General features: G+C 36.7%; 1 protein-coding gene across 14 annotated transcripts in view; it reads right to left on the bottom strand.

The window, feature by feature from the left end:
• Positions 1–18,530, bottom strand: part of WNK1 (WNK lysine deficient protein kinase 1) — a 129,891-nt gene that overhangs the window by 109,909 nt on the left and 1,452 nt on the right. The window lies entirely within an intron of this gene.

Genomic DNA, 18,530 nt, shown 5'->3' with positions numbered 1-18,530 from the left:
TCAGTCGTGTCCGACTCTGTGCGACACCATAGACAGCAGCCCACCAGGCTCCGCCGTCCCTGGGATTCTCCAGGAAAGAACACTGGAGTGGCTTGCCATTTCCTTCTCCAATGCATGAAAGTGAAAAGGGAAAGTGAAGCCGCTCAGTTGTGTCCGACTCTTAGCAACCCTAAGGACTGCAGCCTACCAGGCTCCTCCATCCACGGGATTTTCCAGCCAAGAGTACTGGAGTGGGATGCCATTGTCTTCTCCTGTTACTAGACTACTACCAGTATTACTAAGAATTTAAAATTTTTGTTCTGCAGTTTAGAATATATATTCCTAGTGGTTTTTTTCTTAAAATCTTTTATTTTTCCATAGTTTGGTTATGTTAATCTCTTTACAAAGTGGGTATGTCCTATCCTATATTATTAAATCATTCATAATCCTAAACCGTAATCACATAGAGTGTTTCCTTCCAATTTCAACAAATCACTTTTTAACAAATTACTCACCTGGTATGATAATCTAGTCACAATATGTCAACTTTTCTAGGTTTATGTTATATTTGTGTGCACGCATGCTCAGTTGTTCAGCCACGTCTGACTCTTGTGACCCAACGGACTGTAGCCCGTCAGGTTCCTCTGTGCATGGGATTTCCTAGGCAAGAATACTGGAGTGGGTTGCCACTTCCTCCTCCAGGGGATCTTCCTGACCCAGGGATCGAACCCTTGTGTCCCGCATTGGCAAGCCAATTCTTTACCGCTGAGCCATCTATGGTCATGTAATCCAAGCCTTTACCTTCCACATTTCTTCTGAATGAGCACCTACTTTGTATGACTAGGTCTTTGCATTCTAGTCAACAATTACGACTCTCAAATACAGGATTACCAATTAATTTTCTATAGTCCATATTCTTTTCTAAATCCCATTTTCTTTTACTGCCTTTTGGAAGTCCTTGGAAAGTAAGTAATTTCTCTCCCAAAGCACCTGCCCTGTTACAAATTCCATACAAAGCAAGAATACATTGAGATTCAACTTTGACCACATGTACTTAAGACACAACATCAAATGCCAGGTTAAAAACTGAAAAATTATCAATTTGGCTTTTGGGTCACACATAGACAACCTACAGTATCCATTTTAATGTGCACTACTAGGTAATTATAAAGTTTGAAGAGAAGCATACTGGCTTTTAAAACAAGAACAAAAAGAAAAACACATAAACAAGAATGACTTGGACTTAACTCCCACTTCCATCACTTGCCAGTTGTGATCTGGGCCAATTATTTAATTTCCAGTCTTTTCACCTGCAAATGGTAATTGATCTCTGTGTGTCACAAGAACTAAATGAGAGTGTATATAAAACATAGTGCCTGGTCGATAAAAAGTAGACCCTAGAAGGAACTGTTAATGAAAACACAACTTGTCATAAAAACACAGAAATCTAAAGCAAACTGAATTAAAAATCATTGTGTCACAAAAGTATTACCTGACGTGCCATTTAACTCATCACATTAAGTAATGCCTTAATTTACTCTCTAAATACTATATGAAAGAAAATAGAAATGAGGAAATAACCATTAATGTGATTGCAAAAGTAAAATTTTTAACACTGAGGAGAAGCTATACATTTGTCAAAAATCTGTATAAATTAAAATTTGAATCTTAATACAACAGTATAAATATGTCCACAACAACATAACAAATTTTAATACTAAGAAAAGAAAAATAAGAAATTAGAAATAGTTACCTAACTTTGGAGGAAAGACTTGCTACAATTAAAAAGTAATGAAGAACAAAAGAATAAAGTCAAGTTCTGAAGACATAAAATATAAAGCAATGAGAGTTTCATGATAATAAGGGCAGTGAAGTCTCAGTGAGGTCACCAAATCTCTTTTGGAAAATAATCTCGCCATGTGTAGAAAGTACATAAATATTCATACTCTCAGAACCAGTAATTCCATTTCTGAATTTAATACTAAGAAAATAGCTCTGAACAGTGAAATCTGAGGTATCAATTCGTGTTTTGCTTACAAACCAATAGGTAAATTCTTTGCCTCAATTCCCAGCCTTTGAAGTCCCTAGCCTCCAGGTCTTTTGTGTTATTTTAGAACCAGCAAACAGAAGACAATCCCTTCAACTGGGTTCTGTTTGAGAAAGCACAGCCCAAAGAGAGACACCAGAAGCAGGGGTGGTAAAAGCACTGAGAAGGAGTTTGAGGAGGTAGAGATGGGAGGGAAAGAAGGGGATAGCAGGATTCACCAGACCATTATCAGTACCCTTTTCAGTACACTGACTGGGAGGTGAGCTGGTAAAGGGAGAGAAAATGATGGTAACGTTGCTTCAGAAAATTCTAGAGAAGATCCTATTACCCAACAGTCCCTGTAACTTGGCCTTCAAAAGAACCTTCCAGGCTTAACATAAAGGAGCACGTCATTCAAGTGTTGTACATACTAACTTAAGATCAAAATGTCAGTTCTGAAACTGACATCACAAAAGCATATGCAGCAGTACTAAGAAGCAAAAGCAATTATACCAGTGAACAGGATGCTCACACACACACACACCTATGACCCCAGCAGAACATGAGGGCAGGATTTTTCTCTATTTGCCAACTAAGTACCTGGCACGTAAGAGTTTATCAGTTGATATTTGTTGAATAAATATAAAACCCACCTTGGGCAGGGAGAAACAAAAGGAAAGTATTCCAAAATGATACATAAGCATTACTTTTTTAGTGATGGAATTTCAGCAGGGTTATTTTAGTTTCAATTTTTCCCTGTTCTCTAAGATGTCTTTGAGCATACACAACTTGTATAATGGAAAAAGCAATTAGGAAGCAGTGCACTTTAAATGCATTAAGAACTTCCTGTACTTTAAAAACTTCTCTGTAGAGCTCTACAGTAGCTTGGGAGTAGACTTTGCTAAAAATTTAAATAAAGGAAGCAGATTTAAGTTATCTGAAGTGGGAAGGAAGTAAAAAAAAGAAAAAAAGCACACTAAGGCTTTTTCCCCTGTAATCTAGTCAATGTACAAAACTAAACTTCCTCAAAGAACTTCCAATGTACTGTTATTAAAGCCCCTAATACTCAACTTTTACAAACTTCTCAACCACAGTAACTGTTCTAGAAGCAAATGCCTGATTTAAAATAATACTCTGACCATGCCCAAAATCATGAGGTGAATGAACTCTCTGCTAATCTCTTAACAAAGGCTGAAGGTGAAAAACTAATCAGCTTTGCAATATATCAACCGTGACTTTAAAACTTCTGTTCAGAGTGATCAAATCCATCAGTGATTGGTTTCCAAGATTTAGCCATCACTAAACGTAGGTATTTGTGAGCCAGACATCCTGATTTTCTCTTAATGAGAATTAAGAAGAATTAATACATACTCAAGTAGGAATTCAAGTGTTTTACATACAAACTTATGATTAAAATATGAGTTCTAAAACTCATGTCATAACTGCAGGTACAGTCGTTAAAAAGCATCAAAAACAATTCTAACAGTGCACAAATAATATTTTTATCTAAATATTTAGTACTTTTTAATCTAAAATTTCAAATTTTTAACATACGAAATGCTCTTTTCTATATAAATCAGGAAAATTATGTGACCTTAACAGTATATTAACAGCGACATTAACACACACACCAATTATGACTATGAACAGAATTTGCCGGTTGATCTAAAAACCTCAAATGTTTAAGGAAAATGTTTCTGCTATACAATGAAACTAGCAAACTGTAGGACCATACAATATGATCACCGCTATAAAAACAAAAATCCAACACACTGAAATTAGACTGTTAGAAATCCTAACAATGCTTATCTGTAGATGAAGTGGCACATTCCAGGTAATTTATATTTCCTCTTTGCCCTCTAATTTACTAATTTTTATGAGAATGTATTACTTTTATAAAACTTTCTTGTAAGCCTTTGTCTGTGACTTAAGGTTGTAAAATCTATGATGGAAATAAATGAAGCTTATAATTCAGATAACTAAGTCAAAATCAAATTAACAGGTAGCTCTAAAAAGTGACTACCAAAACGTCCTTAAACAAAAAGGAAAACTGGTTTCCATGGTCATTAAACTATCATACAGAGTTTGAAAAGCTTTGTCTTGCTATCTCAAATATTTTACAACTTTATTAAAGCAGGTAGCTATATCTTCACTAATCTTTTCAACCTTCTTTACTGTACAGGAACAGTTAGTCAAAACATTAAGTATTTTGGAGAAACTTAATGCAAATAAGTTGTTGAACTATAAATAATGTCTCTTTTTATAAGCAAAAGATACCAATAAATCAATGTAACCTATTTATCAATATCATTAAACTTAGGAATATGGACACTAAATGAGCCAACAACTTTAAGAAAACACAGTGGCTATTAATGATCAAAGAATATAAATAAAGCAGCAAGTTTACACATTCAATATACATCCAAACATGCATTTTATTTGAAATAAAATATTTACAGAAAACATTTCAAGATATTTGCTGAAAAACTGACTTCTAACATTCTCCTTGCAACAACTAAAGTACTCAAAGAGTAAGATCACAAGAAATATTTCTGATATAGACATGTTGGTAAATAGCAAAAGACAAGATAAAATTTTAATGAACTGGATGCCAATTTTCATAATAATCATATTAAAAGCACCACAAGCCCAAAAGAAAAGACATTAAAAACCCAAATTTCTGTGTTCAGCAACAGCAAAAGAATTGTGCCTTGCAAAGGGTGCTAATGAAAGAAACCACAAAAAGGAAGGTGCTAAGATATTTTTTTTTAAAAGGAAGTAGTAAACTTAATTTACTGCAGCATCAGCTCTCTTACAACATTTTAACAGAACAGTCCAGGTCAGTGGTAGCCAAGAGAAATATAATGTGAACTATGCTGCAATTTTTCAATTTTAAATTTTCATGTAGCCGTACTTTAAAAAGAAAAAAGAAATTAATATTTATTTCCTCAATATACCCAAACATTATCATTTTAATATGTAATCAATTTTTTTTAATTGGGATATTTTAACTTTTAAAAAAAATACAAAGTCTTCAAAATCCAATGAGTCTTTTTTTATACACAGCCACCAGGGAAGCTCTTTTTTATACTCAGAATATATTAATTTGGATGCTGAATTTTCATCAGAAAAAGACTGAAAAAAACACTAATTATTAAGTCAGTGCAAATGTCATCGCCATTTTTTGCATTGTTGAAATTTACCATTTGATATTGGAATACATTCTTAAATAAATGTGGTTATGTTATACATTATTTCAATGCATATTTCTCTTTTTTTTTTTTGCGACAGACTTTTTACTTGCCATTTATTTTAGACTATGGAAATGATGTTAAACAAAAAGCGATTTCGAGCAATTTTCTTACTCAAGTTCAAAATAGGTCATAAAGCAGCAGAGACAACTCACAACATTAAGAACACATTTGGCCCAGGAACTGCTAACAAAGGTGCAATACAGTGGTGGTTCAAGAAGTTTTGCAAAGGAAACGAGAGCCTTGAAGATGAGAAGCACAGTGGCTGGCCATGGGAAGTTGACAACGACCAATTAAGAGCTGTCATTGAAGCTGATCCTCTTACAACTACAAGAGAAGTTGCCCAAGAACTCAACCATTCTATGGTCATTCGGCATTTGAAGCAAATTGGAAAGATGCATTCTGAAGTGTCATCTCTTATTCTACACAACAATGAACCATTTCTCAATTGGATTATGACATGCGACAAAAAGTGGATTGTATACGACAATCCATGATGACCAGCTCAGTGGCTGGACAAAGAGGCAGCTCCAAAGCACTTCCCAAAGCCAAACGTGCACCAAAAAAAGGTCGTGGTCACTGTTTGGTGGTCTGCTGCCTGACTGATCCACTATATATAGCTTTCTGATTCCTGGTGAAACCATAACATCTGAGACGTATGCTCAGGAAATTAATGAGATGCACCGAAAACTGCAACACCTACAGCCAACACTGGTCAACAGAAAAGGCCCAATTCTTCTCCACAACACCACCAACCGGACATGGCACAACCAACAACACTTCAAAAGTTGAATCACCTGGGCTACCATCCGCCATATTAACCTGACCTCTTGCTAACCAACTACCACTTCTTCAACCATCTCAACAACTTTCTTCAGGGAAAACGCTTCCACAACCAGCAGGAGGCAAAAAATGCTTTCCAAGAATTAGCTGAATCCTGAAGCATGGATTTTTATGCTACAGTTCAGTTCAGTCGCTGTGTTCAGTTCACTCAGCCATGTCCGACTCTCTGTGACCCCATGAACCGCAGCACGACAGGCCTCCCTGTCCGTCACCAACTCCTCCAAACTTATGTCCATTGAGTCAGTGATGTCATCCAACCATCTCATCCTGTGTCGTCCCCTTCTCCTCCTGCCCTCAATCTTTCCCAGCATCAGGGTCTTTTCCAATGAGTCAGCTCTTTGCATCAGGTGATCAAAGTATTGGAGTTTCAGCTTCAACATCAGTCCTTCCAATGAACACCCAGGACTGATCTCCTTCAGAATGGACTGGTTGGATCTCCTTGCTGACCAAGGGACTCTCAAGAGTCGTCTCCAACACCACAGTTCAAAAGCATCAATTTTTGGCGCTCAGCTTTCTTTATAGTCCAACTCTCACATGCATACATGACTACTGGAAAAACCATAGCCTTGACTAGATGGACCCTTGTTGGTAAAGTAATGTCTCTGCTTTTTAACATGCTAAGTTGGTCATAACTTTCCTTCCAAGGAGTAAGCATCTTTTAATTTCATGGCTGCAATCACCATCTGCAGTGATTCTGGAGCCCCAAAAAATAAAGTCTGCCACTGTTTCCCCATCTATTTGCCATGAAGTGATGGGACCAGATGCCATGATCTTAGTTGTCTAAATGTTGAGCTTTAAGCCAACCTTTTCACTCTCCTCTTTCACTTTCATCAAAAGGCTCTTTAGTTCTTCTTCGATTTCTGCCATAAGGCTGATGTCATCTGCATATCTGAGGTTATTGATATTCCTCCTGGCAATCTTGATTCCAGCTTGTGCTTCATCCAGCCCAGCATTTCTCATGATGTACTCTGCATAGAAGTTAAATAAGCAGGGTGACAATATACAGCCTTGACGTACTCCTTTTCCTATTTGGAACCAGTCTATTGTTCCATGTCCAGTTTTAACTGTTGCTTCCTGACCTGCATACAGGTTTCTCAAGAGGCAGGTCAGGTGGTCTGGTATTCCCACCTCTTTCAGAATTTTCCACAGTTTATTGTGATCCACACAGTCAAAGGCTTTGGCATAGTCAATAAAGCAGAAATAGGTGTTTTTCTGGAACTCTCTTGCTTTTTTGATGATCCAGCGGATGTTGGCAATTTGATCTCTGGTTCCTCTGCCTTTTCTAAAACCAGCTTGAACATCTGGAAGTTCACAGTTCATGTATTGTTGAAGCCTGGCTTGGAGAATTTTGAACATTACTTTACTAGCGTGTGAGATGAGTGCAATTGTGTGGTAGTTTGAGCATTCTTTGGCATTGCCTTTCTTTGGGATTGGAATGAAAACCGACCTTTTCCAGTCCTGCGGCCACTGCTGAGTTTTCCAAATTTGCTGGCATATTGACTGCAGCACTTTCACAGCATCAGCTTTTAGGCTTTGAAATAGCTCAACTGGAATTCCATCACCTCCACTAGCTTTGTTCGTAGTGATGCTTTCTAAGGCCCACTTGACTTCACATTCCAGGATGTCTGGCTCTAGGTGAGTGATCACACCATCATGATTATCTGGGTCGTGAAGATCTTTTTTGTACAGTTCTTCTGTGTATTCTTGCCACCTCTTCTTACTATCTTCTGCTTCTGTTAGGTCCATAACCATTTCTGTCCTTTATTGAGCCCATCTTTGCATGAAATGTTCCCTTGGTATCTGATTTTCTTGAAGAGATCTCTAGTCTTTCCCATTCTATTATTTTCCTCTGTTTCTTTGCCTTGATCGCTGAGGAAGGCTTTCTTATCTCTCCTTGCTATTCTCTGGAACTCTGCATTCAAATGGGTATATCTTTCCTTTTCTCCTTTGCTTTTCACTTCTTTTCACAGCTATTTGTAAGGCCTCCTCAGACAGCCATTTTGCTTTTTTGCATTTCTTTTTCCTGGGGATGGTCATCTTGATCCCTGTTTCCTGTACAATGTCATGAACCTCCGTCCACAGTTCATCAGGCACTCTATCAAATCTAGTCCCTTAGATCTATTTCTCACTTCCATTGTATAATCATAAGGGATTTGATTTAGGTCATACCTGAATGGTCTAGTGGTTTTCCCCACTTTATTCAATTTAAGTCTGAATTTGGCAATAAGGAGTTCATGATATGAGCCACAGTCAGCTCCTGGTCTTGTTTTGTTTTTATGCTACAGGAATAAACTTACTTCTCACTGGCAAAAACGTGCTGATTGTAATGGTTGCTATTTAGATTAATAAAGATGTGTTTGAGCCCAGTTATAATGATTTAAAATTCATGTCTGAAACTGCACCAACCTAATAGGAATTAATGTAATTAATTCCTAGTAGAAATTAAATACAGACATTATCTGTATTTATAGGAAATGATTATGAATGTGCTGAGGGAAAAACTCACCTGGATTACTGCAATATTCTTAAAGCAAATTCATAGCAATTTATGTCACCTGTTTTACTGTAGGCTTAAAAAAAAAAAAAAAAGCTGTACCATATCCCCAAAAGCAGCAGTAGAGAGAATATAAAAGGACAGAAAGTGAATTAATTTTCAAATAGCCTTGCTGGAGTGAGAAGGGTGCCTAAGGGACCTCCATCCAGAGGAGCCAAGAGACTACTGGCTATTCTGAACTCTGTTATTCTCAACTCCCTGACTCCAACTGTACAGTGTTCTTCACACCACCAACAAATGTTTCAGCTCTTTGGTCACCAACTGGGTGTCCTACTGATTCAACTCATTTCTGACACTAACCACCTGGAGTCAGCAGGGACCCCTGCAGATGCTAAGTTCCACAACACTGCCTTCACTTCAGACACTAGCTTAGCTGCAAGTCCCAGGTTGCCACCTACACTTCTGACCAACCAATGAATCCAGGGTTTCCATGACCCCTTCTTCAGGTTTGAGAACTTGCCAGAGTGGCTCAGAGAACTCAGGAACCGCCAAACACAAGAGATACACAGGGCAAGGTATAGCCTCTGAGGAGGGTCACACAGCTCCCATGCCCTCCCTCTACAGTGTACCACCCTCCTGGCACCTGGAAGTGGTCATGAACCCAGAAGCTCTCTAAACTCTGTGAATCAGGGGGTTTTATGGAGGTTTTACTACTTAGGCATGGTTGAGTGAATCACTGGCCATTGGTGAGTAGCTCAACCTCCAGCTCCTCTTCTCCTCCACTCCCAGAAGCTGGGGGTGGGAGAAGGGCTGAAAGCTCCAGCCCTCTAATCATGGCATGGTCTTCCTGGTGACCAGCACCTACCCTGAAGCTGTCTCTGAGCCAGTCAGTCAAGAGTCACCTCATTAGAACAAAAGATACTGCCATCTTCCTGGAACTTTCAAGGCTTTTAGGAGCTCTGTCAGGAATCAGGAACAAAGACCACATACGTATTTCTAGATTATGCCAGTTCATACATACATTTAGGATAATAAGAAGCAAGTTTGTCACTCTCACAAGTAGGGTGTGTATATAAATGGAAAAGGGGAAAGCTAGAAAGAACTCTAGAACTGGAGATATGAATGTGAACTCATGGCTTTCAACAGACAGACAGAGCTTACCAATACTATAGGGGTTTCCCAGGTGGCTCAGTGGTAAAGAACCCACCTACCAAGCAAGAGATTTGCGTTCAATCCCTGGGTCGAGAAGATCCCCTAGAGAAGGAAATGGCAATCCACTCCAGTATTCTCGACTAAGAGTTGGACGTAACCGCACGACTGCAGACACACCAGCACTGTAACCATCAATCTGTCTCTATTAGGTGGAAGTTTGATACACAGCGGCCACTAAAAATAACATCCCGTCTCAAAAATTTAAGTCTAAAACAGACGTTCAAGGGACTTCTCTGGTGATGCAGTGCTTAAGACTCCACACTTTCACTGCAAAGGCTGTGGGTTTGATACGAGGTTAGAAAACTAGAATCCAGCATATCACAGGGAGCTGCCAAAAAATTAAAAATAAACAAAAGTAATAAAAAATAAACAGACGCTCTATATCATAACCAATATAAGTAACTTAGGATACACCAGGAAGTTAATAAACACACCATCTCCCTCCTTATAGCATCTACTAATGTAAACTGGTTAAAAGGCTACTGAAATGGAGATTTACTTCATGAACTGAAAGTATAAAAGGTATAAGTTGCTCAATAACAAATTGTAATTGCTAAACAGAACAAAAAAATTCAATTCCACTGTAACTCAAACTTCTTCCTAGTTTAACTGAAGTATTTTGCAGTGGAAAAAAACAAGGACTCAGATGCCATGTGATCTTAAACATGCTATTAAACCTATGTTTGTTTCCTCAAATATAAAATGTTTAAAAATCTGCCTTGTACTATACCTCTGAGAATTACAAATAATATGCTATGGGCATAAGACTATGCTTATCACCAAAAAAATCCTATTAGGTAAGTATTAGTAATTATTAATACTTTTCCAGATTAATTTAATTAGCAAGGAACACTCTTCAAAAAGACAAGGGCTTAAAGAAGTTATTTAGGCTTTTTGTTGTAGATACGTCCATTTCAACCACATTCTAGAAATAGTGTAATAATTAAGAATCTTTCTTGTAATAGTTTCACGTGAAATCTGCTTCCTCAAGTGACACACAAAGACAGTCATTTCAGAGATGCCCCACTAAAAAAGTCTGTATCGCCAGATTAACACCCAAATGCAGCATTAATGCCAGAGACTAACTACAGAGAGAAACAAGCTGTTTTAAGAATCAGTTTATCATGCCCAACAATTGAGTATTATAGAAACTAGTTGACAAACAGCATATGAAGTATGAAAACCTATTTTGGATTGACTTAACTATCCATAAAGAATAACCAAAACTAAAACAGTAACTGCCTTAGAACAGACTCTTATCTGTGGCAGAGAAAGCAGACACATTATTATATATCAATGTTTTAACTTTTAAAGACCTTTCCCTGCTCATCTATCCATGTTCTCCAAGATCATGCCTTCTACTTACCCAATCTTTCTTGCCCCATATTTGTTCAAACCTGTCTAAAGAAATGGCCTACTCTTACCGTCTCTACTTCTTAACCTCCCTTGTGCATGTGTGCTCAGTCACTTCATTCATGTCCAGCTCTCTGCAACCCCATGGACCATGCCCCACCAGGTTCCTCTGTTCATGGGATTTTCCCAGGCAAGAATACTGGAGTGGGTTGCCATGCCCTTCTTCCTCAGCCACTCTTTAAACTCACTGCAAGTCTTCCACTCTTCTGAAACTGTAAGATCACCAAATATCTAGAGTGAATGTGACATAACATTAGTTATTGTTAATTCTGCATGTGTATGTGAATTTGTGGTAATATCCTTTGTATATCTTTGAATATATTGAACTTCTCTGCTATATTCCTTCCTGGAAATTTTATTCTTTCTGTTCTGTTCTCCTGCTGTTTTGTTTAGTCTCCCTGGGCTCCTTTTTCCTTTGCCCACCCTTTAATTATTGCTGTTTTGCCCTAGGCCCATTATTCTTCCCTGTCTTTTCCTCTGTTTCTCTTCATATATATCCTTTCCTTAGATAACTGCATTTACTTCCATCATTTCAGCTATGACTAATACAGACAGCCTCTATTTCTACCTCAGACCCATTCTTTTACGCTTCAGGAATGTATCCAGTGGCCTGGTTGAACTTCCTCCTGGAGGTATCACAAGCACCTCACACTCATCACGTCAACTGAATACACCTCCACACCCCTTCCCCTCAAAGGCTTCCCCTCCATTCTTTCCTATTTCCTCCCTCAGCTGACAGTACCATTTTTTATTCCCACCCTCTCGCCTGTGCTTCATTTTTCCTCCAAATTCCACTTCATCAATAAACCCTGCCCATTTTCTCTACTAAATATTTAAAAATTCCGCTCTTCTATTGTCTTAGTTCAGGCCCTAGAAAGCTCACACTCATACATAAAACTAAACTCTACATATTCGTACTCCTTAAATAATTCTCCACAATTAATTTTATACTCCTCTGCTTCAAATTCTCTCCACTGCCTACAGCCGAGTATTTGTGTGGGAAGGGTGTGTGGACAGTTCAAAGAGCATGTAAATACGATAATGTCTACGAACTCTTTAGCATGTTAAAGAGATGTTATATTGCATTTCCCAAGTCTACCATAACCCAGGATGAGTGACCAGTCCAAGCAGAGAGAAAATCCACAGAGATGAATATAGTCACCCCTCAAGGTCCTCAGGGAGCTGGTTCCAGGGACGCTCCCCAGCCTCCACCCAGGATGCACAAGTCCCGTCTATAAAATGGTGCATTACTTGCATTTAATCTATACATATATTCCGTATACTTTAAATAATCTCTAGCTCACTTATAATACCTAACACAATGTAAACGCTACATAAATAGTTGTAAACACAATGTAATACACACAGTTGCTACAAGTGCAAAAAATTCAACTTTTGCTTTCTGCTATTTCTCTCTTCCAGTATACTTTCCATCTACAATTAGTTGAATCTGTGAATGCAGAACCTGCAGATATGGACAGTGACTGTACATCATGTTGTCTGGCTCAAAACCATTGGCCAGGAAGAGAATCCTATCATTACCTCAAACAACATGTTTACTTCTGTCAACTAACAGAGACAATGACAACATTAATGATGTGCTTCACTACTTCATTTCACTTCTCACTGTTTGGTTTATATATTAGTGCTCGATTAACTCAACACCATTCACCAGGTACCTAATGACGAAAACACAGATCACCTGTGTCTGAGAAACTGCAACCTAGCAGCTCAAAAGGCATCTACAAAAACAGTGGATTTTCTTAACTAACCTGAATATGATTATACCAAGCAGATTTCCAAACATTTTCTTAAATTATTCTTAAAATGTTAATTTCTTAATATTTCTTAAATTTCAGGGAAAACTGTATTTGCTTGTGATGACAAAGCTTATCTGACGATTCTTTTCTAAAAATCATTAAGCACATTAACTTAGCACAGCACATTTAATATGTCAATCTTACAATGCCAAGACTCAAGTCAGAACATCAAAAACTAAATGATTTATGAAAGCCCACTCGAAAAGCTAAATTAATACAAATTCAGGTAGAGATAGTCTACAATGAAGTCAACCACAAAACCAAGCAAATACTAAAGTTTCTTCTCTCCTGAAGAACATATCAATAACCAATCTTTTTAGAGCCACACACAAAATTAAGCCTGCCAGTTGTCAAAGGCATAATCCTCTTCCAAACAAAAAAACTCTTAAGAAAAGCTTCTGGCAATTTCTTTTCAGTCCAAAAGCTGCTCTTCAGTCTAAAAGCTGTCTTAAGATTTAATAAAACCCTTAAACTCAACTTAAGATTTAATAAAACCCTTAAACTGAACAATATGCTCCTAAAACCCAACTACGAAGTTTAAAATAATTAATCTGTAACAAGTGATAATTAATAGCCTTCGAAATGGATTTTTCTTTGAAGTATCATACTTTACATTTTTCAAAGTACCTTCACATAGTATTTCAGTTGCTCCTCAGCAATCCTGTGAAGTCAATAAGACATGTTACTAATAAATCAGTCTTACAGAGTTAAGTTCCTTACTCAGGGTCAGATAATTGGGTAACACAGAATCCAAGTTATCTGCCTCAGAGCTGGTTTCTGCTATATGTGTTGTATTATACCAGAGTGAAATCTCAAAATACAAGATTAGAGAATCTGCTGTGGACCAATGAAAGGCAAGGAATATGGATGAAAAAACCCTGAGATCTACAACTATTTCTAACTTAGTAACAGAAAAAATTTAATACTTACCAAAGTATATGGAGCATCTACTTATGTCTTCAAAGAGCTCAAAGACTAATGGAATAGACAAAGAATGTAAATGATTTTTAATCAATGTGAAGAAAGAATGATCCCAAGAGCAAAGATCTCAGCAAATTCTGGAAACTAGTCATTCAGAAAGACTGCCATTTGGGAGCAACAAGTTATGAAATTAACAAGAGGAAGTTAGGCAGAGGACAGGTAAAGTTAAAGGATGTGAAAACACTGATGACACCATGTTCAATTCCAACATTTCTCCTGTAAGAATGGTAGCAACAGTATGGAGGTTTGCTATATTTTTCAAGAATAAATGTAAACAAATCAAAATTTTCATCAGTACCCTCAAAAAGGTAGCCTAAAAAAAAGATGCTGCATCATCACAGTTAATATATATGTGCCACATTCGGTGCTAGAAGTTTTTTATATATCCTAATTCATTTAATCATCACAACAACTCTGTAAAATAGGCACTCATTACATTTCACTTTACAGGTAAGGAACTAACAAAGAAGTTTACCCAAGGTTACACAATCATTAGCTGAGCCAGGATTTGAATGGAAAGTCAGGCATTTTAGTTCTTAATCACGGTGTTATACTGCAGAAAAAGAGTGCCTTTTCCAAATCCAAGTGCAGGTCATGCTAAGTCTCACCTAATCCCGCACACTTGATTTTTAATACAGGACCAAAAAAAATATAAAATGCGAACAATAAGTAAATATAAAGAACTGGCATAGCAAAACCTAGAAACCAATTATTGTGAATTTTTCACAGTATATGAACATTTTCAGAAATTATAATTTGAACATAACCATTCTTGCAGTTTTTACAGCTTTATCTAAAATATTAACTTATCAGGAAACACAAATAACACACTTGATTTCTGAAATCAAGCTGATTTCTGAAAATGAGAGCCCAGTTTTAGCTGAATGTTTCCACAGGGATTAACCAAGATGACTCTAAATGACCAGGATCTTGCACTAGAATCTGAATGTCAAGAAATGAACTCAGTCACCCACAATAGATTCCCAGTTTGTTTTACACAAAAACAATCTCTTTCCAAGTTCTTACACTACAAACAATTGTGATACTAAAGATCTGAAAAAAGGTAAGAAAAATGGAAAACATTTAAGCCCCTAAAACAAAGAACTATATTAAAAAAAAAAACAACCTAAATATAATCTTTGTCCTGTACAAAGGTTATTTCTTCAAACAATAAGTCTACATATATTTTAAATTAACTCTTACCTAGCCAAAATTATTCTGTCTTTAATTATTATTCTGTCCTGTTGAGAAGGGACAAAGGATTACTTCAAACAAGTCACCAATCATTCTTTAATTTGCACAGCAGCTACCCTTGAGCTACCTGAATTTTGCCCATACTCCAACAAATCAGTGGCTCTGAAAATTTAAAAGCAAAAAGACTCCAAAGACTATTCTCTGAAATTTAGTTTCTGAGACTAAAAGTTAGTACAGATTCCTAAAAACCAAGGAATGTGGCACAAATTTAAAACATTAAGGTAAGAAAAATCCTCACTATTCAAAATGGGAATAACAGTTCAATGAATTAAGAACAAAGAATAAGTTATGGTTTCTTAATCACAGAACCACAACAAATTTCTACACACCATCAAAAAACTTTTCATAAAACATTGATATCATATACTCATGATGAGACATGAGCCTTAACTTGCTAAAAGCCAGAAAAAAGCATACACTAAGTATTTTGGAGTTTAATCAAAATTTATGATTTGACTTCTCCTTTCAGGCAGATCTGGAAATAATCTTATCAATATATTCAGTGAACTCTGTATTTAGAAGCAGCATGGGCAGAAGTGCTTAAAGTAAATGAATCGCAGTGTATAATTATGTTTTATCAAAGCAATTATGCTATGTTTCTTTAAAACAAAAACAAACCCTCCCTAAAAAAGGCAATGTAAATTCTGTAAAGTCCAGCAGTAACAACATTTTCTGATCAAGCCAAAAGAGAAGTAAAATTAAGGCACATCACCTGCCTAGTAAAACCAGGTAAGTAAATATGCACCTTAATGGATCTCAGTTATCACTTAAGATCCTGTAGTATCAAAGTACTACCCACATATTAAGAGTCAGTATTTGTTTTAATAGATAACTATGCATATTGTGACTCTAAAAATAGGCTTGATGGAAACAAATTTGACTCACATACCACACCCATCCATCCTTCATCCCCAAAAGCCTATTTATTTCTCCATTTGAAGTGATAAAATCGCTACCCATATCATAAGTCTGGAATCTGCCAGGGTTACAGGATCAGATCTCTCCAAAAATCTGACAGTAACTTCCACATCAAAAACAGAACTGCTTCATTTGAGATTTACTAATTAACCATCTACTAGACTACAAATGCTTTAACATTTCTCAAATTATTAGATCCTAACCAGTTAATTTTATTCCTTATCAACCCAAGAAAGTCATTTACAAATAAGTTACTCTACTTCAGGTTCTTCATTTATCAAATAAGAAGCTGGGCAGAATAGCCTAAGATTTCTTCCAGTTTTAATACATGACATTTTTAACTCAACAACACAATATTTCTCCAGTCTTCCTACAGAAAAATTTGTAGTAAGTATACATTTAGTGAGAAAAGTTTATTTTTTCCCCAATGATTTAGTAATCCTTTGGCTTGTCCTTTAACTTAGATCCAAAGACAATAACTCAACCACTAACCTACTGAGTAGGTTGTTATCAAGTGTTTTGGCCAAAACATCATAAATACTGTCCAACTACTGCTATAAAAGATCTTGGGACTAAGATAATCACATTTTAAAAACAAAAATGGAAAACTGTCAAAGTAGGATCATAAAAGGAAGGTTCCAAAGCAGGGTACCACTCAAATGCATTTTCATTTGGTTCTCCAGCCAAATTCCAAACTAGCATAAAAATAATATGGCACTGTTATACATAGAGAGAAGATATTCTTTTGTTTAACCATGACCATGCCTAGAGAACAAAAATCAAAAATTCATGAGTTCTAGAAAAAAAAAATGAGAAGCTTAGACAAAATCGTGACATTAGACAAACTGAGGTTTTTTTCACCCACTGTATCAGTAGTTTCAAGATAATAAACTATCTGAAGATTCCAGGTGCAAAAAAAACATACATTCTGAGAAGTCTTAAAAGTTAAAAACTGAATCTAACAAAGTTAATCCATAAAGTGCTCAACACTTACTTGGGTCTAGTCTTGAGAGTAAGGTAACAAATAGAGGGGAAAAAATTATTAAAAAACACCTATTCAAATATGAAACAATAAAAGAATACAATACAGGATCAGTAGCAATAAGCACCTTAGGTATTAAAAACGTAACAGGTGTTTGTTTGCTTGTAACTAATACTCTGCCTGTAAGCCAAAACAAATCAGATCAAAGTTTCTGAGTAAGAATGACCAAGGAATAAAGTTATAATTTGACAATTAAAAAAAAAAACACAGGTCTACCACCTTTCGAACTCTTAAAACACTACAAAATTGAGTTTTTATTTCACAATGCCTTTAGAAGTTCTGTATCACTAACTATAAAATTTAAGAAATTATATTCCTAAAAAACTTGTCAGTTTTTTAAGTTTACTTCCTTCCACATGTTAATTTTCCTTCACACTTGATATGACCTTGGTCATTTGGAAGGTGACATTCAAAAGGTTAAATGTTAACATATTGGGTCACGGATAATAGATAAATTCCTAGATCACTCAGGTACTTTCATATCCTATTTCAGCTTGGTTCATTTCCTTTGCCAGAAAAATATGGATACTGGCATTTTTCACGTATAATGTCAGTGGTTTTTTTATTCAGTTCAACTCCACTTCTTCCAATAACCTATGTGAACACACATAGGTGAGGACAACTTCAGTCAAGCTGCTACAGATCAAGCCAACAAGTAGCCCAAACCCCGTTATAACCTTGTCAACCAGGATGACACACCATTATTTACACCATGAAAACCTCCTAGAGGTTAAAAATGAAGCCTTTGTCACTCATTTGTACCCTTGAGAAAGTTTAGCTTAAAAATCTTTTACAAGATTAAAACAATGATAATGACATTACAACTCTCAAAACACAATTTACATAAGCTCCTGTATTACCCACAGAACAGCGAGTGGGCTAAAGACACACTAGTTTTAATAACAACGTCTGCTCACGGTTATCAAAACTTGCTTAAACATCATCAGGTGGAACGATATCAAACACCCAACTGTAACTTTCTAATCTCAAACTATCCAGTGAAGGAAGCCTTTTTTAGTTTATTAGATGCCGGTGCGACCACCAACTAAGATTCGTCGAAAAGAAGGTCATTCGTGAGCAAGGTCGTTCTTAAGACCGCCTGTTCTCAGGAATGGAAACACGCATCTAACACACCAGCAGTTCATCACTGCAGACCTCTGATGAACACAAGGCAAGAGGACTGTACTTTCCGAACTCAAAAACTTCCCCGCTCATTCCGTTTCCTGCCAGACACTAAAACAATGACGAGGAGGCAACGCGCTGGTATCCGGATGACTTTCACCACTCCTTCCCTAGG

This window comes from Bos indicus, chromosome 5 (genome assembly GCF_029378745.1).
Source record: "Bos indicus isolate NIAB-ARS_2022 breed Sahiwal x Tharparkar chromosome 5, NIAB-ARS_B.indTharparkar_mat_pri_1.0, whole genome shotgun sequence".
Taxonomy (NCBI): domain Eukaryota; kingdom Metazoa; phylum Chordata; class Mammalia; order Artiodactyla; family Bovidae; genus Bos; species Bos indicus.
Note: the sequence above shows the minus strand (reverse complement) of the source record. Positions and strands in the feature narration are given on the sequence as shown.